The sequence below is a fragment of the Ranitomeya variabilis genome, chromosome 2, assembly GCF_051348905.1.
Source record: "Ranitomeya variabilis isolate aRanVar5 chromosome 2, aRanVar5.hap1, whole genome shotgun sequence".
Lineage (NCBI taxonomy): Eukaryota > Metazoa > Chordata > Amphibia > Anura > Dendrobatidae > Ranitomeya > Ranitomeya variabilis.
In genome coordinates this window covers 367,697,356-367,725,060 of record NC_135233.1, presented here as the reverse complement: position 1 = coordinate 367,725,060, position 27,705 = coordinate 367,697,356, and the positions used below count along the sequence as shown (strand labels likewise).

Sequence of the window (27,705 nt, the reverse complement as noted above, 5' to 3'; positions counted from 1 at the left end):
ACATAAAGTTCAGGATTCGGCAGCAGCCACGACTCAATGTACGGAGTGGTGGTTTTCCGTTACATACGTTGCTTACATCCGGCTTCTAAAGCAGATATCATCTTCTTGGTGGGGGTTTTGGTTGTCAGACCCCATGCAATCTCATATTGATGACCTATCCCATGGACAGATCATTAATATGTGAGTCCCGAAAAACCACTTTACCCATCACCAAAAGGGGAGACCAATTTGATGGAAGTTGGGTCATTATTGTGGTTGCACAAGTTGAAATTGTACCTTGACCTTGATATCTGAGATTGTCTAAAGGTGGTCGTATCTGTGAGCCTAACCCTACTTTAGCTGACAGATCTTCCTCTTATTTCCAAGTCTTCCCGAGGTGTTTTAGGTATTTGTAACATCTGGCTGGAACAAAGGATGAAATCCAACATGCTGAATTCTTTTTTGACCAGACAGCTCTAATCTGAAGTGAGTCACGAGACCACTTTAGGTAGTCCACCACAATTATTCAGTTTGGCCAACATGTGTTTAAGATGTATCGCGATCTTTAGGCCTCCGTGCCATTAAAAAGAGGAATTATAAATGTCATGTGATAGTTAGGAGCCTTGTTAGTGATTTTTTTATCAGGGTCTAGGAAACCTCACATTAAATTTGGATCCATCTTCCTTTTGGGTTGACCATTAAAGGTGTTGTCCTAACTGGACTACTAGGTTAACGAAGGCCATGGGGGGGAAGCAGCCATTTTGAGAAGAGGGAGTCCAGGGTCCCTGTGAGGATGGAGCTGTAGTGAGCACGTGTGACCATCACTCCTATAGACAGTTAATAGAGCAATTGTTGCACATGCTCACTACTCTTCAATCTACACAGGGGACATTGGGCAGTAGTGCGCATGTGCAAACTAAATTTATCTATTTTATAAGCCATATTTTGTTGCATGCCACAAATTTCCTGTATTCCAGCTTCGTGGAACAAGTTATGTATTTTATAAGACATTTTTGTATGTGGGGAAAAAAATACCTCTTCCTTTACTAGGAATCAGTTCAATGAAAAATTACCACCTAGTATAGCTGTCCCTATCTTAGATGTGGGAATCCTACTTATACAGATTGATTATGACTAACTTTAACAAATAAAATATTTACAGATATTCTTTGTATCAGCCTTAAGATCTACCACCCAATGAGGTTATGGCTCATCGATGGGGGCGCTGTTCCATTGATGTCTAAAGAATTGATGCATTAAGTAGTGGTGAAAAATGGTACTGCAAGTGGTGATAATAGGTAACAAAGTACGCCAAAACATACAAAAAAACACAATCCCAAATATATCAATGTCCTAAATAAAACTTTCCCATGGGTGGCAAATTTAAAGTTGCCTCTGCTTGCATTTTAGCAGAACGCAGACTTTCCTGCCATTCTTGCCATAGTTGGGCCCAAGTAGTCTTGTCCATTTAGTCCTATTCCTTTTTACTATAAGGGTCCCATGATATTTGGCTGATCACTAGCAATCAGTTTTGAGAGAACCTTTTAGCAAGTGTTTGATTTCTCTGCAGCACCCCCACTGGGGAAGAGAAGAATTACATAGCACCTATTGATATCAATGGACTCTCAGGTCCTCCACAGAGAGAGACGCTTTTTGCATCCTCTTTCTACTCTACTTAATAGATTAGGGTCCGGATCTGGCAAGCCCCTTCTACTTACTAGCCCCCTCTACCATAAAGAGCCATTGATGATCTCCGATCCCAGTGAGTGGAGAGGAAATATCCCTGTTCTGAGTCCTGGGCAACATATCAGACGACGCCTGAGGTTGTGCTTGTGTTTCATCCCAGCTTGGAGCATTTCGCCATCTTAATTGCTTCCTTCACATGTGATTCTGATATAATTTGTCTCTGATGAAAAGCTTAATCTGTCTTCAAGTTCATTCCGGATGATGTATGAGGAGTTTCCACTTCTGAACATGGAAAGATTTGGATTCTGTACCGAGCGTTGGCTTATGCCTACTGTTCTCCGCGCCGAGGATCAGATTTGTAATATGATGTGGGGGAAGCTCATATGTAACATATAGGGTCCAAAACATTAAAGGGAATGTTCTCACATCTACCACCCAGTAATCCCGACAGCTAACCACTGAAAGAGCCAGAGACAACAGACTTAATAGATCTCCTGCTCACATGTAATGGATCCATAATATGGTGCCCATAGTCTGCCATGGACCCATATTGTACATCCTAGTGCCTCCTATGGAGCTGCCTTGTTTCAGTAGAGAATATGGTGCATTATAGAACACAGTGACCTGTCAGTACACCATATGGCAGTATACCAATATACCTGTGCACTACCATATGGTGTACTGACAGTCCTGTGTACTGCCATGTGGTGTGCTGCCATATAGTGTACTGACAGTCCTGTGTACTGCCATTTGGTGTGCTATCAGATCTGTGTGCTGTAGTATGGTGCAATGTTATATCAGTATACTGTACACTATATGGCAGCACACCATATGACAGTACACCGGACTGTCAGTACACTACATGCAGCATACAAACATGACAGTACGCTATATGGCAGTATACTTTCATAATAACACACCATACTGCGGCACACAGGTCTGACAGCACACCATATGGCAGTATACAGTACTGTCAGTACACTATATAGCAGTATACATACATGTCAGTATACCATATTGCAATATGTGAACCCAGGGGCAACACATATGGAAGTACACGGACCTACCAGCACACCAAACCTCTTCACGCCATACTGTCGCTCACGTACCTAACAATACACAGTATAGCAGTATGTGAATCTGCCTTCATGGCATATCAAAGTACCGAGACCTGATAGCACAACATAATGCAGCACATTGACCCCACAGTTCACAATATGGCAGTACAGTAAAGGGTAGGATAAAAGACCTGTTATTACATCACATGGCAATACACAGATGTGTTAGCACACCATATGGCATTATGGAAAACTCACAGCACACTGTACTTCAATACAGGGATCTGACAGTGCACCATATGATAGTACATGGGCCTGACAGCACAACATATAGCAGCACTTGGACCTGACAGCACAACATATGACAGTACATAGACCTTGTAGAACACCCTAGTGCAGAACATAGTAGTGCAGACCTGTAAGGACTCCATGTCCCGTCATAGAGTACCCATGCCCCACCATAGACGACCCATGTCCTGCCATAGAGGACCCATGACCGGCCATAGAGGACCCATGCCCCGCCATAGACTACCCATGCCCCACCATAGAGGACCCATGACCTGCCATAGAGTACCCATGCCCCACCATAGAGGACCCATGACCTGCCATAGAAGACCCATGCCCCGCCATAGAGGACCCATGCCCTGCCATAGAGGACCCATGCTCCACCATAAATGACCCATGGCCCACCATAGAGGACCCATGCCCTGCCATAAATGTCCCATGTCCAGCCATAAAGGACCCATGCCCCACCATAAAGGACCTATGTCCTAGCATAAATAATCCATGTTCCGCCATAGAGGACCCATGCCCCGCCAAAGAGGACTCATGTCCTGCCATAGAGGACCCATGTCCACCAGAGGACCCATGCACCAACATAGCATAGAGGACCCATTTTCCGCCATAGAGGACCCATGACCCATCATAGAGGAAAAAACCTCCACTATTCTTGACAAAAAAACAGTACACAGGCAGAGATGCTTACCTGTCCAAGCCATATGCTCTGCATTTCTGTGTGAACATGCCACATACAGATCATTTTGCACAGGTGTGCCAGGCGGCCAAATCCTGATTGTAGGCTGGCTGCATTATCGGTATTATTGCGCCTGAGTATCTGTCATCCACCATCTTAACTTGGGCCCGCTGCACTTTGGTTAGTGTAATTGTTTGGAGGCCTTGGACAGGTAAGCATCTCTGCCTGTGTACTGTTTTTTTTGCCATCATAGAGGACCCATGTCCTACCATAGAGGATCCATGACCCGCCATAGAGGACCCATGTCCCGCCATAGAGGACCCATGTCCGTGGCTTTGCACAAGCTCTAACCAGACGTAGCCAATAACTATAATGTGGTGTGCATGTAAAAAGTTCCTATAAACAGAACAGTGATTATTCTGCCCTGTAATGCTGCCCAGAGGACTATGGCTGGGATTTATGGTTGGGCATGGTGTCCGGTGTGTGGCATTAGGACGTGTCTTGGCATCACCCATGTGCACGACTAGGAGAAAAGCTTTATGTCCTTACAGTTGAACTCCGGAAAAACTTTCATAGACTGCTCACATTTTACAATGATTACACTTTGCCAACCATTGAAAATGTCTTTCCCGACAATGACCCGATGTAACTAATATCTCCGCAGTGTTCATCCCAGATCCCGTCACAGGCTGTAGACCCGTAGACATGTCCGCTCCTCGTCAGCTCATCACTACATGTAACATGCCCTCATTCCTGTGAATTGTAGAGTCTGTGGCTCATATTTCTGGGCCATGGGCCAGCTCATTGTCCAAATTGTCTGATTAATCTTCATACGTTTCAAAAAATCTTGGGCTGGAAAATGTGGGAGAAAAGGGGGCAAATGCTCCATGACCTGTTCTCATAAAGGAGAACTCCTGTCCCCAAAAGCAGCTTGATAAAAAAAAGGACAAACTTGCTTGCCCCCCCCCTCCCCAGGTCCAGTCCTGAGTCTCCACTGCTGTTCCCGATGTGTGCTATTGTCTCCAGCACTAACGTCTTATCACCAGCTCTGCAGCCAATAACTGAGCTCGGCAGCTCATGGTTGACAGAAAAAGCTCAGCGCTGCCTGGCACTGTTATTTGGACACTGTATAGCACTTTTATTTGGGCACTCTACAACATTATTTGGACAACATATCGCATTATTATTTGGGCACTGTATTACACTGTTATTTGGACTCAGTATGGCACTTTTATTTGGATATTGCATTGCATTATTATTTGGACACTGGAAGGCAGTGTTATGTGGACACTGTATAGCAAAGTTATTTGGACACTATGTGGCAGTTTTATCACTTTAATTTGAACACTGTATGGCACTTTTTGGGGGGCACTGTACTGCACTGCTATTTGTATATTTAATTGCACTATTATTTTGACACTGTATCGCACTGTTATTTTGACACTGTATAGCACTTTTCTTTGTACACTGTATGGCACTTTTATTTCAAATTATATGGCACTGTTATTTGGACACTGTATGGCATTATAGCACTTTTCTTTGGACACTGTACAACATTATTTGGGCACTATATTGTACTGTTATTTGGAGACTCTGTGGTACTGTTATTTGCACATTGTATTGCACTGGTATTTGGACACTTTATGACACTTTTTGGGGACACTGAATGGCACTGTTCTTTGGATATTGCATTGCACTATCATTTGGACACTGTATGGCACTGTTATTTGGACACTGTATTGTACTGTTATTTGGACACTGTATAACAAAGTTATTTGGACACTGTATAGAAAAGTTATTTGGCCACTGTATGGTACTTTTATTTGGACACTGTATAGCACTTTTATTTGGACACTGTATACACTTTTATTTGGACACTGCATAGCACTGTTATTTGGACTCTGTATGGCGCGTTTATTTGGACACTGTATAGCACTGTTATTTGGACATTGTATGGCACTGTTATTTGGACACTGTATAGCATTGTTATTTGGACTCTGTATGGCACTTTTATTTGGGCTCTGTATAGCATTGTTATTTAGACATTGTATGGTACTTTTATTTTTACACTGTATACCATTGTTATTTGGACACTGTATACCATTGTTATTTGGACACTGTATAGCACTTTTATTTGGACTCTGGACAGCACTGTTATTCGGACACTGTATGGCAATTTTATTTGGACACTGTACAGCACTGTTATTTGGACACTGTATAGAAAACTTATTTGGCCACTGTATGGTACTTTTATTTGGACACTGTATAAAAGTGCTATACAAAGTTATTTGGACACTGTATAGAAAAGTTATTTGGACACTGTATGGTACTTTTATTTGGAAACTGTATAGCACTTTTATTTGGACACTGTAAACACTTTTATTTGGACACTGTATAGCACTGTTATTTGGACTCTGTATGGCACTTTTATTTGGACACTGTATAGCACTGTTATTTGGACATTGTATGGCACTGTTATTTGGACACTGTATAACATTGTTATTTGGACTCTGTATGGCACTTTTATTTGGGCTCTGTATAGCATTGTTATTTAGACATTGTATGGTACTTTTATTTTTACACTGTATGGTACTGTTATTTGGACATTGTATGGCACTGTTATTTGGACACTGTATACCATTGTTATTTGGACACTGTATAGCACTTTTATTTGGACTCTGCACAGCACTGTTATTCGGACACTGTATGGCAATTTTATTTGGACACTGTATACACTTTTATTTGGACACTGTATACCATTGTTATTTGGACACTGTATACCATTTTTATTTGGACACTGTATAGCACTTTTATTTGGACTCTGTACAGCACTGTTATTTGGACACTGTATAGCACTTTTATTTGGACACTGTATAGCACTGTTATTTGGACACTGTATAGAAAAGTTATTTGGCCACTGTATGGTACTTTTATTTGGACACTGTATAGCACTTTTATTTGGACACTGTATAACAAAGTTATTTGGACACTGTATAGAAAAGTTATTTGGACACTGTATGGTACTTTTATTTGAACACTGTATAGCACTTTTATTTGGACACTGTATACACTTTTATTTGGACACTGTATAGCACTGTTATTTGGACATTGTATGGCACTGTTATTTGGACACTGTATAGCATTGTTATTTGGACTCGGTATGGCACTTTTATTTGGGCTCTGTATAGCATTGTTATTTAGACATTGTATGGTACTTTTATTTTTACACTGTATGGTACTGTTATTTGGACATTGTATGGCACTGTTATTTGGACACTGTATACCATTGTTATTTGGACACTGTATAGCACTTTTATTTGGACTCTGTACAGCAGTTATTCGGACACTGTATGGCAATTTTATTTGGACACTGTATACACTTTTATTTGGACACTGTATACCATTGTTATTTGGACATTGTATAGCACTTTTATTTGGACTCTGTACAGCACTGTTATTCGGACACTGTATGGCAATTTTATTTGGACACTGTATACACTTTTATTTGGACACTGTATAGCACTTTTATTTGGACTCTGTATAGCACTTTTATTTGGACACTGTACAGCACTGTTATTCGGACACTGTATAGCACTTTTATTTGGACACTGTATACACTTTTATTTGGACACTGTATGGCACTTTTATTTGGACTCTGTATACCATTGTTATTTGGACACTGTATACCATTGTCATTTGGACACTGTATAGCACTTTTATTTGGACACTGTATAGCACTTTTATTTGGACTCTGTATAGCACTTTTATTTGGACACTGTACAGCACTGTTATTCGGACACTGTATGGCACTTTTATTTGGACTCTGTATGGCACTGTTATTTGGACATTGTATAGCACTTTTATTTGGACACTGTACAGCACTGTTTTTCGGACACTGTATGGCACTTTTATTTGGACACTGTATACCATTGTTATTTGGACATTGTATAGCACTTTTATTTGGACTCTGTACAGCACTGTTATTCGGACACTGTATGGCACTTTTATTTGGACAATGTATACACTTTTATTTGGACACTGTATAGCACTTTTATTTGGACTCTGTACAGCACTGTTATTTGGACACTGTATAGCACTTTTATTTGGACACTGTACAGCACTGTTATTCGGACACTGTATAGCACTTTTATTTGGACACTGTATACACTTTTATTTGGACACTGTATGGCACTTTTATTTGGACTCTGTATACCACTGTTATTTGGACACTGTATACCATTGTCATTTGGACACTGTATAGCACTTTTATTTGGACACTGTATAGCACTTTTATTTGGACTCTGTATAGCACTTTTATTTGGACACTGTACAGCACTGTTATTCGGACACTGTATGGCACTTTTATTTGGACTCTGTATGGCACTGTTATTTGGACTCTGTACCTCATGGTCATTTTATGTACACGGAACTATTATGTGCATTCAAAATAACTATGTCAATAGGTTATGTATACAGGGCATGCAGGGCCGCGCCATCCCTCATACTTCTGTACTCACAAAGAGATTAGATGACTTAGGACAGCACATTTTAGGGTATTAAAAGTTATTTTCTGAATTGACAGTTTAGCACTGAGTCTGTGCTGGCCATCCAGATGAGGAGAGGGTTAACCATCTGGAGGGGGCTCAGTAGGGGAAGGAGACAAGGGTTTGGATGTTGGTGCAGGGAGGAGGGGGCTGTGTACAGGAATGCTGCAGTAATCTCACAATGTCCCCACAGCTGGAGCAGAGGAGACAACCGCAGCAGCAAGAAGATCCTTACAAGACAGAGTAGACCGCAAGCTTCTCAGACTGTTCCATACGCTCCATGCTTAGCCTACGCACATATATGTATTATAGCACTGTGTCTATCATGGGGGATAGTAGAAACGCTCCATCATTCTCCTCTTAGAACATCTGGGACAAAAGATTTCATTTTGGGTTGTCAATGTACGTTTTATTTCAGTGCCTCATGTTATATGCTCAACAGTGATATGAGGATGCGATAAATAATAACAAAATCCCCTCAAAATGCAACATACAACAATGATATATAATATAGTGTATAATGCTGATATCAGGCTGCAATATGTTATACTGATACTACTATATAATATACACTGATATCACATATAATCTACTGTACAATACTGATATTATATAATATACACTGACATCACTTATAATATACTGTACAATACTGATATTATATAATATACACTGACATCACTTATAATATACTGTACAATACTGATATTATATAATATACACTGATATCACATATAATCTACTGTACAATACTGATATGTAATATATGCTCATATCACATATAATATACAGCACAATACTGATATTATATAATATACATTGATATCACATATAATACACAGTACAATACTGATATTATATAATATACACTGATATCACATATAATACAGTGTACAATACTGATATTATATAATATACACTGATTTCACATATAATATATAATATACTGATATTATATAATATACACTGATATCACATATAATACACAGTACAATACTGATATTATATAATATACACTGATATCACATATAATACAGTGTACAATACTGATATTATATAATATACACTGATACCACATATAATACACAGTACAATACTGATATTATATAATATACACTGATTTGACATATAATGTACTAATATTATATAATATACACTGATATCACATATAATATACAGCACAATACTGATATTATATAATATACATTGATATCACATATAATATACAGCACAATACTGATATTATATAATATATACTGATATCACATATAATATACTGTACAATACTGATATTATATAATATATACTGATATCACATATAATACACTGTACAATACTGATATTATATAATATATACTGATATCACATATAATACACTGTACAATACTGATATTATATAATATATACTGATATCACATATAATACACTGTACAATACTGATATTATATAATATATACTGATATCACATATAATACACTGTACAATGCTGATATTATATAATATATACTGATATCACATATAATACACTGTACAATGCTGATATTATATAATATCTACTGATATCACACATAATAACTGTACAATACTGATATTACATAATATATACTGATATCACATATAATATACTGTACAATACTGATATTACATAATATGTACCAATATCACCTATAATAACTGTACACTACTTATTTTATATAATATAAACTGATATCACTTATAATACACTGTACAATACTGATATGTAATATATGCTCATATCACATATAATATACTGTACAATACTGATATTATATAATATATACTGATATCACATATAATCTACTGTACAATACTGATATTATATAATATAAACTGATATCACTTATAATATACTGTACAATACTGATATTATATAATATATACTGATATCACATATTATATACTGTACCATACTGATACTATATAATATACACTGATATCACATATAATACACTGTACAATACTGATATTATATAATATACACTGATATCACATGTAACATACTGTACAATACTGATAATATATAATACTAGATGGTGGCCCGATTCTAACGCATCGGGTATTCTAGAATATGCATGCCCACGTAGCATATTGCCCAGTCACGTAGTATATTGCCCAGCCACGTAGCATAACGCGGTCCGTTACCGCTGGCATTAACCCTGTGTGAGCGGTGACTGGAGGGGAGTATGGAGCGGGCACTGACTGCGGAGAGTATGGAGCAGGCGCCGTGCACTGACTGCAGTGGAGTAGGGAGGGACTAATTGGACTGTGGCCATCGCTGATTGGTCGCGGCAGCCATGACAGGCAGCTGGCGAGACCAATCAGCGACTTGGATTCCATGACAGACAGAGGCCGCGACCAATGAATATCCGTGACAGAAAGACAGACAGAAGGACAGACAGACGGAAGTGACCCTTAGACAATTATATATATGATATCACATGTAACATACTGTGCAATACTGATATTATATAAAGTATACTGCTATCATATATATATATATATATATATATATATATATATATATATATATATATATCAGCCTATAGTATGGTATATTGATACCACTATATGCCATATAATAATGTGTATATATATATATATATATATATATATATACACACACACACATTAGTCAGCCACCAGTTGTGCAAGTTCTCCCACTTAAAAAAATGAGGGAGACCTGTAATTGACATCATAGGTAGACCACAACTATGAGAGTCAAAATGAGAAAACAAATCCACAAAATCACCTTGTCTGATTTGGTAAGATTTATTTTCCAAATTACGGTGGAAAATAAGTATTTGGTCATTAACAAAAGTTCATCTCATTATTTTGTTATATATCGTTTGTTGGCAATGACAGAGGTCAAACGTTTTCTGTAAGTCTTCACAAGGTTGGCACACACTGTTGGTGGTATGTTGGCCCATTTCTCCATGCAGATCTCCTCTAGAGCACTGATGTTTTGGGCCTGTCGCTGGGCAACACGGACTTTCAACTGCCTCCAACGATTTTCTATGGGGTTGAGATCTGGAGACTGGCTAGGCCACTCCAGGACCTTCATATGCTTCTTATGAAGCCACTCCTTCGTTGTCCTGGCGGTGTGCTTGGGATCATTACCACGCTGAAAGACCCATCCATGTTTCATCTTCAATGCCCTTGTTGATGGAAAGAGGTTTGCACTCAAAATCTCACATTACATGGCCCCATTCATTCTTTCATGTACACGGATTAGTCATCCCGGTTCCTTTGCAGATAAACAGCCCCAAAGCATGATGTTGCCACCCCCATGCTTCACAGTAGGTATGGTGTTCTTTGGATGCAACTCAGCATTCCGTCTCCTCCAAACACAACAAGTTTTGTTTCTACCAAACAGTTCTACTTTGGTTTCAACAGACCATATGACATTTTCGCAATACTCTTCTGGATAATCCAAATGCTCTCTAGCAAACTTCAGACGGGCCTGGACATGTACTGGCTTAAGCAGGGGGACACGTATGGCACTGCAGGATCTGAGTCCCTGGTGGTGTAGTGTGTTACTGATGGTAGTCTTTGTTACGGTGGTCCCAGCTCTATGCAGGTCATTCACTAGGTCCCCCTGTGTGGTTCTGGGATTTATGCTCACCGCTCTTGTGATCTTTTGATTCCACGGGGTGAGATCTTGCGTGGAGCCCCAGATCGAGGGAGATTATAGCGGTCTTGTATGTCATCCATTTTCTTATTATTGCTCCCACAGTTGATTTCATCACACCAAGCTGCTTGCCTATTGCAGATTCAGTCTTCCCAGCCTGGTGCAGGGCTACAATTTTGTTTCTGGAGTGGAGTTTGGAGTGTGACTGTTTGAGGGTGTGGACAGGTGTCTTTTATACTGATAACAAGTTCAAACAGGTGCAATTACTACAGGTAATGAGTGGAGGACAGAGGAGCCTCTTAAAGAAGAAGTTACAGGTCTGTGAGAGCCACAAATCTTGCAAAATCAGACAAGGTGATTTTCTGGATCAGTTTTCTCATTTTGACTCTCACAGTTGTGGTCTACCTATGATGTCAATTACAGGCCTCTCTCATCTTTTTAAGTTGGATAACTTGCACAATTGGTGGCTGACTAAATACTTTTTTCTCCACTGTATATATATATATATATATATATATATATATATATATATATACACACACACATACACACACGTGTATATATAGATATATACATATATGTGTGTGTGACAAAAGTGGCTAGTTTTAGCCCTTATATTATTTATGAATGTAAATCCGCCACATGGTTCCAGAGATATCGGCCTCTTTATCTAGTGAAAATTTTTATGGTCTGTACAAGGGGGCATGACCCACAGGGTAATTATGCAGTGCAGCCCAAAGGCACGCCCCAGAGGAGCCTGTGAGCCACGCCCCCTTATAAAGACCATAAAAATAAGCACTAAATTAAAAGTCCCATATCTCTGGATCCTTTTGGCGGATTCACATTTACAAATTACCATACATTAGCTAATAATAGCTGATATACACTTTAAGACCCCCATACACATTAGATGAAAGTTATCCGATTTTGGCAAGGACCAGCTGATCATCAGATATATATGGGACCTCCTATCTTTCCACCAACAGATGATGTCAAGGTGATTGAAAGACTGGGGTATTGAAATTATAACACCTATCCTTTTGTTTTCAGGGTAAAGAAGCCACAATTAGAGGCATCTGGCAGCGGCTTTCTCCTCTTTGCTCATTGAACCATTCACAAGTCCAGCGGTCCTGTCCTGTCTATGCAGAGATAGATGTTGGCGGAGTAGAATGGTCATTCGTCAACTGTCTCGTGTATGCCTGGCTTTAGATTGCTGTTGGCCAAATGACCCAACACTCAACAGATTTTTCTCCAAAATGCTGCCTCCCAGCACAAAAGCTATGACAAATGAGCACGTATTTTCAGTGGGGAGAGAGGACCAAGGTGCTGCAGAATATCTTTTGCAACAGCTTATCCCCCAAGAGAATGAGAGGATTATTTATTGAATGATGACCAGGATTTAGAAATCCTTAGGAGAGGTCATTAATATCATATTGGTGGGGTCTGGCATGCTCTACTTCTCATGTCCACTTCTTCAATGTTAACTAAGTCCCGATGACTCCATTTAGTGTTATCCCCTTATTGTTCTCATCCCATCAGTCGTAAGGTCGTATCCTTTGGATCAAATTGAATTTCCATGAAAAACGATAGATTTTGCTCTCAGAAGTCAGTTTCCTTCTAAGTTTTTATGGTAGAAATGCAGAGGGAGTAAACAAGTAGGATAATTAATGGTTGCATGTGGATATCAAAGAAGGACATTCTAGAGGGCGACGAGGCATGAAAAAGCATGTTAGATGGATGGTAGCCCACCACCGGGACTACTGTGTCCATGGAGAATTCAAAAGTCAATTATGTTTGTAACCAGGCTAATGAAACTAAGTCAAACATTGACTTAAATAGGGACTTTGGTATATGCTGGTCATCTTGGAAGCCTTGCAGATACCTCCTAACCTCACAGCTACTGATTGGGTTTGTACTGTAAAATGAAGGTCAATCTTTCCTGGGAAAGTAGGGAGTCTGAAATCACTCAGCCATGGTTCAGTAAGAGAAATAATTTGTGTTCCTCCTCTCCCCAACATCTGGTCATTAGAGGAGCCTAGAAGGCAGATCTTTTCTGAGCTCTTCTCATGTGTTTTCTGTAAACATTCTCCTAATCTCCCTCTTCCTCTCATCCAGCTTCTGTAGTAAGGTCCTCTAATGATCTCCTCTCTGCTCCTCACACCCTTATCCTCCTCATTGGCATATTATTGCCCCATGCTGACAATAAGAATTAAAGGCCTCCATACACATTAAGCTAAAGTTGGCCAAACCTGCCAATATAGACAATCTAATGTGTATGGGGACCTCCTGACTATTCTCTGACAGATTATGTCTGGGAAGAGAAGGATCTGGCATGTTGTATCTCCAATGGCCGATCCTTTTGTTCTCTGGAATATAAATTGTCACCAGTGGAGTTTTGGCGGTGGCTCCCATATGGGTGAATAGGGGAAGATAGCTGCCGGCCAAACGACCAACAGTTATCTAATGTGTATGAAGGGCTTAAAGTGAATCAATCAGTAACATCAACCCCTCCAAACCACATATATATGCAAGTCTATGAAATGTAAATCTATCAACACCTTTATATCGTCTATCTGTTGCTGCATTGCCTATCTTTTGCTGCATTGCCGAGTAAGTAGCATTTTAAATCATGGAAATAATCCATTAAGTGATCTGGGCATGGCATTACTGTCTGATTTCCTTGCCTGGCTCCTGACATCACATAGACAGTGAGCTATCAATCAAGCTAAAGATGCTGGTGCTGGGCGGGAAAACATAGGATGGCAATTGCTTGGGAAGTGCTCTGTCACACCCAGAGCACTTAATGCCACATTTATATATGTATAAAAACAATAATTACCTGGAAATACAGCAGCAGAGAGAACATATAAAAATGTCAATGGATTTACATTTCAGAGACCTGCATGTCTCCATATGTGGTTTTGGTGGGTTGATCTTTTTGACAGATTCTATTTATGAAGAAGTTTGCATTAATGAACTAGAGCCTTGTGATCCTCACCCCAACTGCCAGCATCCCTGGCACCTATTCTGTCTAGTAGGTCTAGCGTGACGTTATTGTTGGTGGGCGGGGGGCGCGACACAAGCATGACGTTGTTCTGGGTCTACTAATCAGTAGAAGCACTGGGGATGCCGACAGGTAAGAGGTTTGCAGGGCTTTGGTCTGGCAGCGATGGACTAGGTTCCAGTGAATTAACTTAGAATGCCTTAAGACTCTATTTAAAAATTACTTTCTAGAATCCCTTTAAGTGATACTATTGCTCCTCTGTGATGACATCACTCATGTACAACAGTCCTCAGCTTCCTAGATAATTACATATATTGAACTCACACATGCTGTTGATGCTTGGGATATAGTCACACTGGCCCATTAGGGCATTCCTACAATACTTAATGTGCGCATCCTTGTCTCTAGTTATTAACCAGTCTGACTTGTCAACCATTTAGACAACTTGAAAAAGGGTCCAATCACTCATAATGAACGGCGATGTGCACTAAAGATGAAATTTAAGATCACATTTCAGAAGGGCCTTTGGGGTCTGCAGTGGGATCCACAAAGAGGCCTATTTCTACCTCAAGCTGAACCCTTCCCATTTTCCAGTGGGCACTGTAAACTTGCTGTGGATTCTCCAAGGAAGAAGTGAAGTGGGCTGTATTCCCCCACAGCCAGCCCCCTATCATATTAAAAAATCCTACAATAATGTAGGTCTTTGCTCCATGTACGTCAAGTTTTTGTATACTTTAAGAGCACAGTTTTGTTTTTTTAATGTTTGCCTTTGAGAATTCTAAGAAATGAAAGCTATGAAGGAGGGAGCAGCTCTACACAGAGGTCGTGTATGAAGATGAATAATCCGATTGTCATCACCGTAAACTCTGCAAATAAACAATAGTTCGAATGTGGTAGGAGTACCGTGGACATCTGCAGTCCAGGACATCCCCATACAGACCAACAGGCATGGAGGCATCCCTGACATTTACAGGACAATGAGCTCTTTGTGGAGACGAGATATTAAAAAAAGAAGCAAAAAAAACACTAATTGTAGTGGGAGTGATCGAAACAAGGAAGGGCCAAGTCACCCCTGACCAGGTCTGATTAGAAGAATTTGGCTTTAGAAAAAATGATTTAACCTGTTAGGGTCCATCCATGCTCGTCACAAAACAGCAAGCGTGGATCCTATACAACACCAGTCCTTATGAACCTGTAATTGCTCTATGTGCCATATGGTGCTTCTGTGAGGCTCTGTATTCTCCCCTAGAAGTAGCTGGGGGATCTTTACATGCTGATAATAGGGAGGGTTCTCAATGAGGTCTTAGATTTTAGGATCCCTTACGTGTAAGTTTTCTACTCATCAGTTAAGATTTGTGACCTAGTACCTCTTCTATCCCCATTTTGACCCTTTACCCATCTTCTACGTCTCCATCTCATCCACTGGTTTGTCCCATGCTGACCACGTTCTTGGACATGGCCTTTGGGTACGCTATGGTGCCACCTGCATTACCAATTGGTGACTACATGGAGGACTTGAGAATCCAACCGTGAAAGTGCAAACTGGGACCAAGGGAGAAAAAAAGGGAGATTACTGAGACTCCGCACCCTAATCTAGCCAACGCCAAATCGATTTTGGCTTTGAAGATCCATTACGTCAGTTAGAAAAGTTATTATGGGACTTTCAGGTTAGAGGTCTACAAAATACGATGCTGTTAGTATGGTGGATAGAATATACATTATAGAGGATGTGAGAGGAAATTGGCATTCACCGTGACGGAAATAATGATCTGAGACTCACCAAAAATAGCCACTGCCAGATATCTTCATCCCATTGTGAGAGGACGTAAATTCTGAGGAGGATGAAGAGCCTAGTAGCTCAGAAGCTGGAAAGATATGAAAATGTTAGATGGTCAGAAAGTAAAGGTTAATGTGTAAGACATGGAAATGGATGTAATGGATGTCAGTAAACTAATAAAGCACATGTTGTACTGACACTTCCTAGTAGATTTCTTTCTACGGTTAGGTCCCTAAGAGCTGATCTTAGGGGCTTTGACTGCAATAGGGTGTTGGTGGTGTCCATGGTCATGTCCATGGTAGAATTTGTAGAGCAAAAAACAGCCCATAAAGGTAAATTGGTGATTCTTTTTAATGAAAAACAACACCAAAAATTGTTTAAGGTGACAAAAGAAGAATGGCCCCAAAAGTGGACAACCTGACGTCTATGGGGTAAAATGACTCCTTTGCCATAGTACCAGGATGGCTCTACTATTACCCCATAGATCCAGACCACCCTTGCCTACATGTGCTCTACTATTTTAATGTCATTTTGTGAAATAGCATGGCGTAGACATTAAAGAGGTTGCCATTTTTTCTTACTTAAATGCATTCAGTTGGGTTCCTTAAACACTTTGCACTATTTGCCTTTTCTACAATTGGGTCCCTAAGAGCTCGTCTTGGGGGCCACAACTGCTGTAGAGTGTTGGTGGTGTACATGGGCATGAGCAGGACACATGTATGATGTATCCATCAGTGAGCTCATTCTGTTGTTCCAGTAAGAGATTTTGTAATTTTTTTATCTTTTTTCTTCTGAGCTCCTCCCAGCTCATTTAGGACTACAGACCAAAAATAAAAACGAACTTGCTGGCAAAATAAGTTCTGATAAAAGCCAAACGGTGCACAATTTCAAATGGAACCCAATTGTAAAAATGATTTTTAGTCCCAAATACATGCATTTAAGCTAAAAAAAAATCATCAAACAAAATCTGTGAACAGTAATTACCCAGGACACCAGTACCCAATGGTACAACAAGAAGTATTAGACGGTGGGAGGCGTGGAGAGAATAGAGATGACCGAGACAAACTTGAGATTAACCCTTTGGAAACCTTGAGTTTGGCTCTGACCCTAACACTTATACACAGTTTTTTTAAGCCCCCCATCATGATAATTGTGAGATGTGTTATGTGAAACCCTATTTGCTACATGTTGGCTGCAGATAAGAGGTAGGATCGAGGCGGCCATATATTTGTAAGAATTTTTCCGCTATGTTCTTCTATGGTTAGAACTTAGAAGACCGCTGGCAACGAGCCATTATTGTGGCTCTATAAAGGCTCGCCGGTCCCCCATACACAGGACATTTACATTTTAAACTTCCACAGTTAATTAGCCATCCGTATCCTTATCAGCAGGACCTCTCCCAATTCTTCCCCATACCCTGCCCACCCTTCACCTCCTGCTTTCCACATATCCAGGAATCTCACATAAATCGACAGCCCGGTGCCAATAAAGCCTGGCTTCCCGGGATTCATTAACACAATTACTTTTCATTTCCTCATATTGGTAATGGAAGTGTAATCTCATAAAAGACTCACACCCAGAGTTAGAAAATGATTGAGGCTGTCGACACCAAAAGTAAGAATTCGTAGACTATTGTGCGCTCGACAATTCAGGCCTCTTTCACCGGCATCCTCTCATTGAAGGAAAAGAAATGAATATCAACGTCTAAATAACATTCTCTACCATGTCTCAGCCATGCCAGTTCTACTATGCTACACGTGACCATCCTAACAGGGATTTCCATAAAATCACTATGGCTTCCTCAAATGTAAGTATGAGAGGGTAGAAGGATTGTTGAGATGGATTGGTTGCAGTGGTGTAAATAATAATGCTATTTTTGTTATAAAACAAAAATAGCATCATCCAAACTCTGCATTCCATAAATGCCCAATGAAAACATCACAACCCAATAGTAATTGTAATGTCAGTGGTTTTTCTATACTCCATTTGTTTCAGTCTGCAGTGATGACATCATTGTACATCTAAAAAAAGTCATCCATACTCCACATCCCACAAATGTCCTATGGAACCATCACAACCGGTTAGTAATTGCAACTTCTGCAGTGCTGATATTTACTATTTGTGTTAGTCATCGATACTCCTCATCCCATAAATGTCCTATGGAACAATCACAACCAGGGGCAGACATATCATTTGTGCAACCTGTGCAGCCGCACAGGGGTCCAAAAGGTAAGGGGTCCCATTTCTACCTCCAAAGCAGGTGCAATTTTGCATTTTTAGGAGCTCTTGGGCTGAAAAGGGCTCATATATTGTTCTTGTACATGGTTCATTTTCTGTCTGTGTCTGCCAGTGATCACAACCCAATATTAACTGCAACCTCTGCAGTCCTGCTATTCACCATGTGCATTAGTCATCAATATTCTGCATCTCATAAATTTCCTATGGAACCATCACAACCCATTAGTAATTGCAACCTCTGAAGTTCTGCTATTCACCATTTGTATTAGTCATCCATACTCTGCATCCCATAAATGTCCTAAGGAACCATCACAACCTGATATTAATTGTAACCTCTGCACTCCTGACATTCACCATTCGCATTAATCATCAATATTCTGCATCTCATAAATTTCCTATGTAACCATCGCAACCTGTTAGTAATTGCAACCTCTGCAGTCCTACTATTCACCATTTGTATTAGTCTGCGGTGATGACATCACTGTACAACTAAAAAAATGTAATCAATACTCCACATCCCATAAATGTCCAATGGAATCATCAAAACCCAATGGTAAATGTCACCTCTGCAGTCCTGCTATTCACCATTTGTACTAGTCTGCAGTGATGACATCATTGTACAACTAAAAAATTTTCATCAATACTCCGCATCCCATGAATGTCCTACGGAACCATCACAACCCGATATTAATTGTATCCTCTGCAATCCTGCTATTCACCATTTGTACTAGTCTGCAGTGATGACATCACGATTAAACTAAAAAAAGTCATCAATACTCCGCATCCCATAAATGTCCTACGGAACCATCACAACCTGATATTAATTGTATCCTCTGCAATCCTGCTATTCACCATTTGTACTAGTCTGCAGTGATGACATCATGATAAAACTAAAAAAAGTCATCAATACTCCGCATTCCATAAATGTCCTGCGGAACCATCACAACCCGATATTAATTGTAACCTCTGCAGTCCTGCTATTCACCATTTGTATTAGTCATCAATACTCTGCATCCCATAAATGTCCTACGGAACCATCACAACCTGATATTAATTGTAACCTCTGCAGTCCTGCTATTCACCATTTGTCTTAGTCATCAATACTCTGCATCCCATAAATGTCCTACGGAACCATCACAACCTGATATTAATTGTAACCTCTGCAGTCCTGCTATTCACCATTTGTATTAGTTATCAATACTCTGCATCACATAAATGTCCTACGGAACCATCACAACCCAATATTAATTGTAACCTCTGCAGTCCTGCTATTTACCATTTGTATTAGTCATCAATACTCTGCATGTCATAAATGTCCTACGGAACCATCACAACCCCATGATAATTGTAACCTCTGCAGTCCTGCTATTCACTAGTTGCATTAGTCATCAATATAGTGCATCCACGACCAAGTAGTGATTGCAACCTACAGTCACTGATGTTAACAGGGTGTAAATCTAAGTTTTAGGAGTGGGAGATCTGGTAAATTGAAGTATCTCTAAATAGCAAATGAACAGCTCAGTTAGGGATAAAAAAAAATAAATTCCAGACCTGACGGACTTGATGTATGCAGGTATACAGAGAACTGACATGCAACCAATAACCTAAATTAATGATTTGATGACAACTTATACAGCATTGTCACCATCAGGCATTATATTCTATGTAGGTTTTCCTGACGTTAAAGTGTTAAAAGGTCTGCTTAGGTCATGAGGGGCTGAATTCCCAAATCAAAGGATTTTGCTGGTGTTCAGAATTCTTATCCTTTTAATTTCCAGACTGTTCAGCTCAGGTTTCAGGGCAATGCTCAGGGGTAAACTATGAGGAGGGTCCGAAAACAAAGTCAAAATTAGAACTTCTCATGGCTAGTGACGGTTTTCGACTGTTGGCACAGCCCAATTTCGAGCATCCAGCATCCCACAGGGATGAATCTATCCTGTCCTTTTTTATTGGAATCGAATATAAACAGGGTTTGGAAGCCAAAATGCGTTGGTCGACTTACTGTTCACACATGGGTTTTCAGAGCAGTGGTGTGGCATTCTTCTATCGCAAGTGCCCTTTGTTGAGCAAAACAAATAATAAGTTTAAAAACTTTTTTAATAGTTGTTCTACATCCATCCGATAGTCCTGCATTTATGTTGCGCAGGATTTCATTACTTGCTACAAATATTATACATGAAACAGGCACAATAATGTTAACACTGTGCAACTTACGAGCCGAAGAAAAACAAAAAGAAAACCCATGACGATACAAAATGTGTTTACGCCAACGCACAAGAAGGGAGGTGCGTCTCCTGTGCACGTGATGCAGCGCGTTTCGCACAAAAGGACATTTTGGTACACGCTGCGGTGTGCATTACACACTCGCATTAAAATCTTGCTCTCTGACCCTTCCAAATATGGAAACAATCAGTTTCCAAAATATCTGACATGTTTCCAAAAATACTTTTGGGATCAGATATCGTAAAACGCTTTCTGCATAATATGAGCTGGTGCGAGAGGCCTCAGAGCTCCAACAAAAATCATGTTTTCTCACAGGCAATATGTTCTGATGTATTCATGGACCACTAATATAGAGTATATATAGTATACAGTCAGTTCATGCACTGCATGAATGTCACAACCTTGGGGGACCAATGGACCTTGCCATCCAAAGAACATACGGGCAGTGGTCAAGAATGTGGCTACTATGAGCACTCGTAGTCCATCCTTCCGCCCCATATAGATTATAATATCCCTGCATTTTACTTTTAGCTAGAGATTATTATTATTATTATTATTATTATTTATTGTTATAGCGCCATTTATTCCATGGCGCTTTACATGTGAGGAGGGGTATACATAATAAAAACAAGTACAATAATCTTAAACAATACAAGTCATAACTGGTACAGGAGGAGAGAGGACCCTGCCCGCGAAGGCTCACAATTTATAAGGGATGGGTGAGAATACAGTAGGTGAGGATAGAGCTGGTCATGCAGCAGTTTGGTTGATCGGTGGTTACTGCAGGTTGTAGGCTTGTCGGAAGAGGTGGGTCTTCAGGTTCTTTTTGAAGATTTCGATGGTAGGCGAGAGTCTGATGTGTTGTGGTAGAGGGTTCCAGAGTAGGGGTGATACGCGAGAGAAATCTTGTATACGATTGTGGGAAGAGGAGATAAGAGGGGAGTAGAGAAGGAGATCTTGTGAGGATCGGAGGTTGCGTGCAGGAAAGTACCGGGAGACGAGGTCACAGATGTATGGAGGAGACAGGTTGTGGATGGCTTTGTATGTCATGGTTAGGGTTTTGTTCTGGAGTCTCTGGGCAATGGGGAGCCAGTGGAGGGATTGACAGAGGGGAGAGGCAGGGGAATAGCGGGGGGACAGGTGGATTAGTCGGGCAGCAGAGTTTAGAATAGATTGGAGGGGTGCGAGAGTGTTCAAGGGGAGGCCACAGAGCAGGAGGTTGCAGTAGTCAAGGCGAGAGATGATGAGGGCATGGACTAGGGTTTTTGCAGATTCTTGGTTGAGGAATGAACGGATTCGTGAAATATTTTTGAGTTGAAGTCGGCAGGAAGTGGAAAGGGCTTAGATATGTGGTTTGAAGGAGAGATCAGCTTCAAGGATTACCCCGAGGCAGCGAGCTTGTGGGACTGTAGAGATTGTAGTTATCCTTGTTCAGAGTTCCCAGTAGAGCACCAAGTAGATGTATGAAAGAAAGATTCCTCCATCATAGGTCCATGAGGCTCCAACCAGGACTATAGACTGTCCAAGATCATAGAAGGTCTTCATTCACACTATTCTGTAAACCCCCTTGACATTGTGGCTGAGAATGAGTCATATTCTCAAATGAAGTTTGGATATTGTTCTGTCAATTAATTATTTTGGCAGACCAAGTTGATTTCCATGACCCACCACTGGTGAACATCTTTCGTTACCAGCGAAAGAGACACCAAATTAATGGGCAACCATGTAACACGTAGCCTGGGACAGTGCCATCAGAATGAGAGCTGTTCTCTGTTAAGATGACTCTGCCCTCTTTCTTTTTGCGTAGAAGGTCATCTTCTATGAGATCCATGAGACAACCCCTTTCACCACATGACAACTTCTTAGCACTATCTTGTATTATGCTTTACTTCTGTCTTCTTCACTACCCAAGATTGAGAAGGAATGAAGATCTTAAATCCTTGGTTGATATATGGCTTCTCTACAAGTAATATCCATTGAGGACAGGGCATATAGACAGGGCCGGCGTCAGCACCCGGCGCACTCGGGCAAGTGCCGGGGCCATGAGCAGGCAGGGGACACTGGCGCACTATAGTGCCGGCCCCCGCGAGTGGACCCCCATACCTGCTCCGGGCCCCAGCACTTGCGATACTTACCTCTCTTGGTTCCAGCGCTGCAGCGTCTTCCATCCTCTGACTGTGATGTTCAGGTCAGAGGGCGCGATGATGTCACCAGTGTGCACCCTCTGCCTGAGCAGTCGCAGCACAGAGAGCAGGAAGACGCCGACGGTAAGGAGTCCAGAGCAGCATCAAGCAACGAGAGGTGAGTATTTCAATTTTTTTTTAATATTTGGAGCAATATATGGGGCTAATTCTATATGGAGTATCTTATGGGGCCAATAATATAGGGAGCATCTTATGAAGCCAATTCTATAGGGAGCATTATATGGGGCCAATTTAATATGGAGCCAATTTAATATGGAGCATCTTATGGGGCCAATGCAATATGGAGCAGTATATGGGGACAATTACATATGGAGCAGTATATGGGGCCAATAATATATGAAGCATCTTATGGGACTAATTATATATGGAGCATTTTATATGGCCAATTATATATGGAGCATTATATGGGGCCCATTATACATGGAGCATCTTATGGGGCCAATTATTTTTGGAGCATTATATGGGACCCATTCTGTAAGGAGTATTATATGGAGCCCATTCTGTATGGAGCATCATATGGGGCCCATTCTGTATGGAGCAATATATGGGACTCAGTATACTGTATGGGGCCAATCATATACTGTATGAAGCATTATATGAGGCCCATTATATATGGAGCAATAGATGGGGCCCATCATATACTGTATGGAGAATTATATGTGGCTCACTATACTGTATGGAGCATTATATGGGATCAATTCCGTATGGAGCAATATATGCGCCTCATTCTGTATGGAGCACTCTGTGGTGCCCATTATACTGTATGGAGCATTATATGAGGCTCATTATTCTGTATGGAGCATAATATTGGGCTCATTATTCTGTTTGGAGCAGTATATGGGGCTCATTATTCTGTATAGAGGACTATATGGTGCCAATTATACTGTATGGGGCACTACATGGGGCCATTATACTGTATGGGGCAATATATGGGGCTCATTATTCTGTTTGGAGCAATATATGGGGCTCATTATTCTGTATAGAGGACTATACTGTCCGGTTTCTGAGCTAATGTAGAATGTACGATAGATATCACTCTTGTAATGTAAGAAGTAAGTGAAATCTTTGGCATTTTACTATACCTATATTTCTCTGCCGTATCGGTGCATTATGAATTGTGGTATGTGTTAAAGAGGGCCCACCGGGACTCTTTCGCCCAGGGCCCATGAAAACCTGGAGCCGGCCCTGCATAGAGAACTTCCTTTATCATCTAAGTGGTGGAAAGGAAGCATCTTAGGATCGTCTGTTTTGAAGAAGAGCACAATGATCCTAAATCTCCTAACATTCAGTGAGAATACCACAGCTGGTTCCATATGTTCTCCAAGTAATATTAGGAACCAAAGTTGAAGCTTTGAGCTTCTCAACTCCGGGCAAATATTCAGTTGACTACCCAAGATCTGGATCTAGATACCTTGACTGATGTAGAGTGGCTTGTAGAGACACTCTTGGACACCCAGGCTTGGAGGCACATGCTCCATCTCTGGCACCATCTATACAATTCAAAAAGGATATGGTTGGATGATGTGGCATATGGAGGTTCTCTTAAGATGGACCATTTCAATATTCTTCTTTTTAGGATTGCTTGAGCACCCTACCCTTCATCCCCCACCTCATGTTTCTGATGATTATATCCAGGTACACATATGTTTTAGGGCGATGACCACATAGTAATGGAGATTTAGAGACTTCGACAGGACTGGCAATATTTGTGTAAGTGTCTAACTTTTACATAATAGGACCCTCATCTCTGAGTTGGAGAAAATATGGGACATTAACTATGTGGTCTGTGAAAATTCAGTGCTGGGACTATTTATCCACATCTACTTATAGATTGAGGACGGGGAGGGGGGCACTCTAATTGTTTCCTACAATCCTCTAATTACCGGGCTCATTTTAATCATTAGATGAATAGGGAACATGATAAAACACATCACAAGGCAGCAATAATGATAGCAGAATTTCTCAGAAATCCTTTGCGTAATTGCTCCCTGTCCGTTTTCTGCTTGATTATTCCATAGCCGCTCTTTTCACTTGACCCAAATCGTTATTGCTGGAGCAGAAGATCAGAGTCTACTTTGAGATGACCCCTGACCGTCTCTAGGAGAAGTTATTTCTAACCATATTTGGATCCGCACGATGTTTAAGGGGTCGTACTGGGTTAGAAAAACATGGCAGCTCGCTTTCATCCCAAAACAGCACCATCCCTGTCCACAGGCTGTATGTGGTATTGCAGCTTTTCCCCATTCACTTCCAAGAAAATGAACTGCAATCTGTGGATACATGTGGCACTGTTTTGGGGAGAAAAAAAACTGACATATTTTCTCTGATTCTGCTCACTCCCTTTAATGGCAAGAACTTTTACAGAGATTGTCCCATAAACACCATAATCCACCTATTTACGGATAAGGTGATGATTAATGAGGTTCTGAACACTGGGACACCCACTGATGCCAAGAAAGGGGGTCCTATAGTTCACTGTGTGAATAAACAGTAATGAGCATGTGCGACCACTACAGGAGCGGTGGTCGCACATGCTCACTACTGCTTCATTTACACAATAGACTTTAGATTCTCTTTTTAGGGTCAATGAGGCTCTTGGCAGCCGGTCCTTCAGGGATCATACGATTATCATTTCTCCCAAGGAAAATTAATAAATGCTGTTCATGGAACAGTCCTTTTAATTATTGTTTTTAGCACTGAGAAAACAAAACATTACATGGAGTCCACTGAAATCAATGCGGTTCCACTTTTTAACCCCCTGGTATCTGCTGTAGCTAACAGATGAGAAGACTCAAATTAATTCTTCATGGTATATTCATATGACACTAATCTTTTATCATTTCCAAACATCCAAATATTGCATCTTTCTGTGTGAAAATGCATATTGGGAATACCCAACCCCCACCCCTGCGGCCCAGGTCATCCAGATCAGCACGCGGGGAACAAATTGCAGCACAGACCATATAACACAGTTAGAGCGCCACATGTGTGCAGTTATATGGCCCATTTTGACATAAAAATATACAACTCCTTTAATCCCCAAGGAGGTGATTGACCTCTCCAGTAATCTCCAGAACGTTGCCCATTACACTGAATTACTTGCAAAAAGCGTGACCTGTCAATATACATCAAATCTAGTGACATGATTTACTTTTTACGTTTCATTCTGAAAACATATGAATTCAGTTCATGTCCATATATTAGTCCGTAAACTCTGCTACATGACTGCTTGAGTGTCAGATGTAATGACCATAGAGTAATAGTCCCACACTGGTAAGTGCTATTAACTGCAACATTACTCTATAAACTAAATATATATATATATATATATATATATATATATATATATATATATATTGTAGGGGTTTCACTCACTCAGGTGCGATGGCTGACACTTCAGGAGGCACGTTCCTTTAAAAAGTTCATAGCTTTATTACATCATAAACCATGTGGCAAAATAACAGCAAACAAATAGCCTTTAGTTCAGGAAAAGGAAAAACAAAGTGTCCAGTCCACCAGGCTCAGACCTGGAACTTTAACACACTCAGGAGCCTAGCAGCTCCACACATATCCACTGTGTTAAGTATTAGGCTTTCTTTTATAGGTCTAACCACACCCAGAACCCATCACATGATCAGGCATGTGGTTGTGACATCACCACAGGTCCTGACAGACATATAGGTAGCTATGGCTACATCACAGCGGCAAGACATCTATGCGACACATATCTCCCGTCGATTAGACACCCTTTAGCCACGCTACATACCTCCCCCCTCTGCCTAAAACCGTGGGGCTTGGAACTTTCCCCCACTAGACAAGGGATTCTTGACAGGGCATCAGCATTACCATGCAGCTTTCCGGCCCTATGTTCCACATGGAAACAGAAGTCCTGCAGGGCTAAGAACCAATGGGTGACCCTAGCATTTCTACCCTTCATTTCCCTCATCCACCTAAGTGGGGCATGGTCGGATATCAATCTAAATTTACGTCCCAGCAGATAGTACCGTAATGTGTCCACCGCCCATTTTATGGCCAAGCACTCCTTCTCAACGACTGAGTAGTTCTTTTCAGACGAGGACAACTTCCTACTCAGATAGAGGACAGGATGCTCCTCCCCATGTAGCTCCTGGGAAAGAACTGCTCCCACCCCGACATCTGAGGCATCTGTCTGAAGAATAAACTCTTTTTTGAAGTTTGGGGCCATCAGAACGGGTTGCTTACACAAAGCCTCTTTCATTCCTTGGAAGGCTGACTCTGTTTCTTCGGACCACTTAACCATTACTGATTTTGTCCCTTTTAGCAGGTCAGTCAGAGGCGCAGCCATCATGGCGAAGTTTGGGATGAACCTCCTGTAATATCGCACGATACCC

The 27,705-nt window shown here is 40.7% G+C and overlaps 1 protein-coding gene across 1 annotated transcript in view; it reads right to left on the bottom strand.

Annotated features, from left to right (window-relative positions):
- The window catches only part of PLEKHG2 (pleckstrin homology and RhoGEF domain containing G2), a 133,727-nt gene that overhangs the window by 88,663 nt on the left and 17,359 nt on the right, over positions 1–27,705 (bottom strand). The window contains exon 2 of the mRNA XM_077285887.1: positions 16,674–16,758. The gene's annotated coding sequence lies outside the window, so the exon portion shown is untranslated. The remainder of the gene's footprint in view (positions 1–16,673; positions 16,759–27,705) is intronic.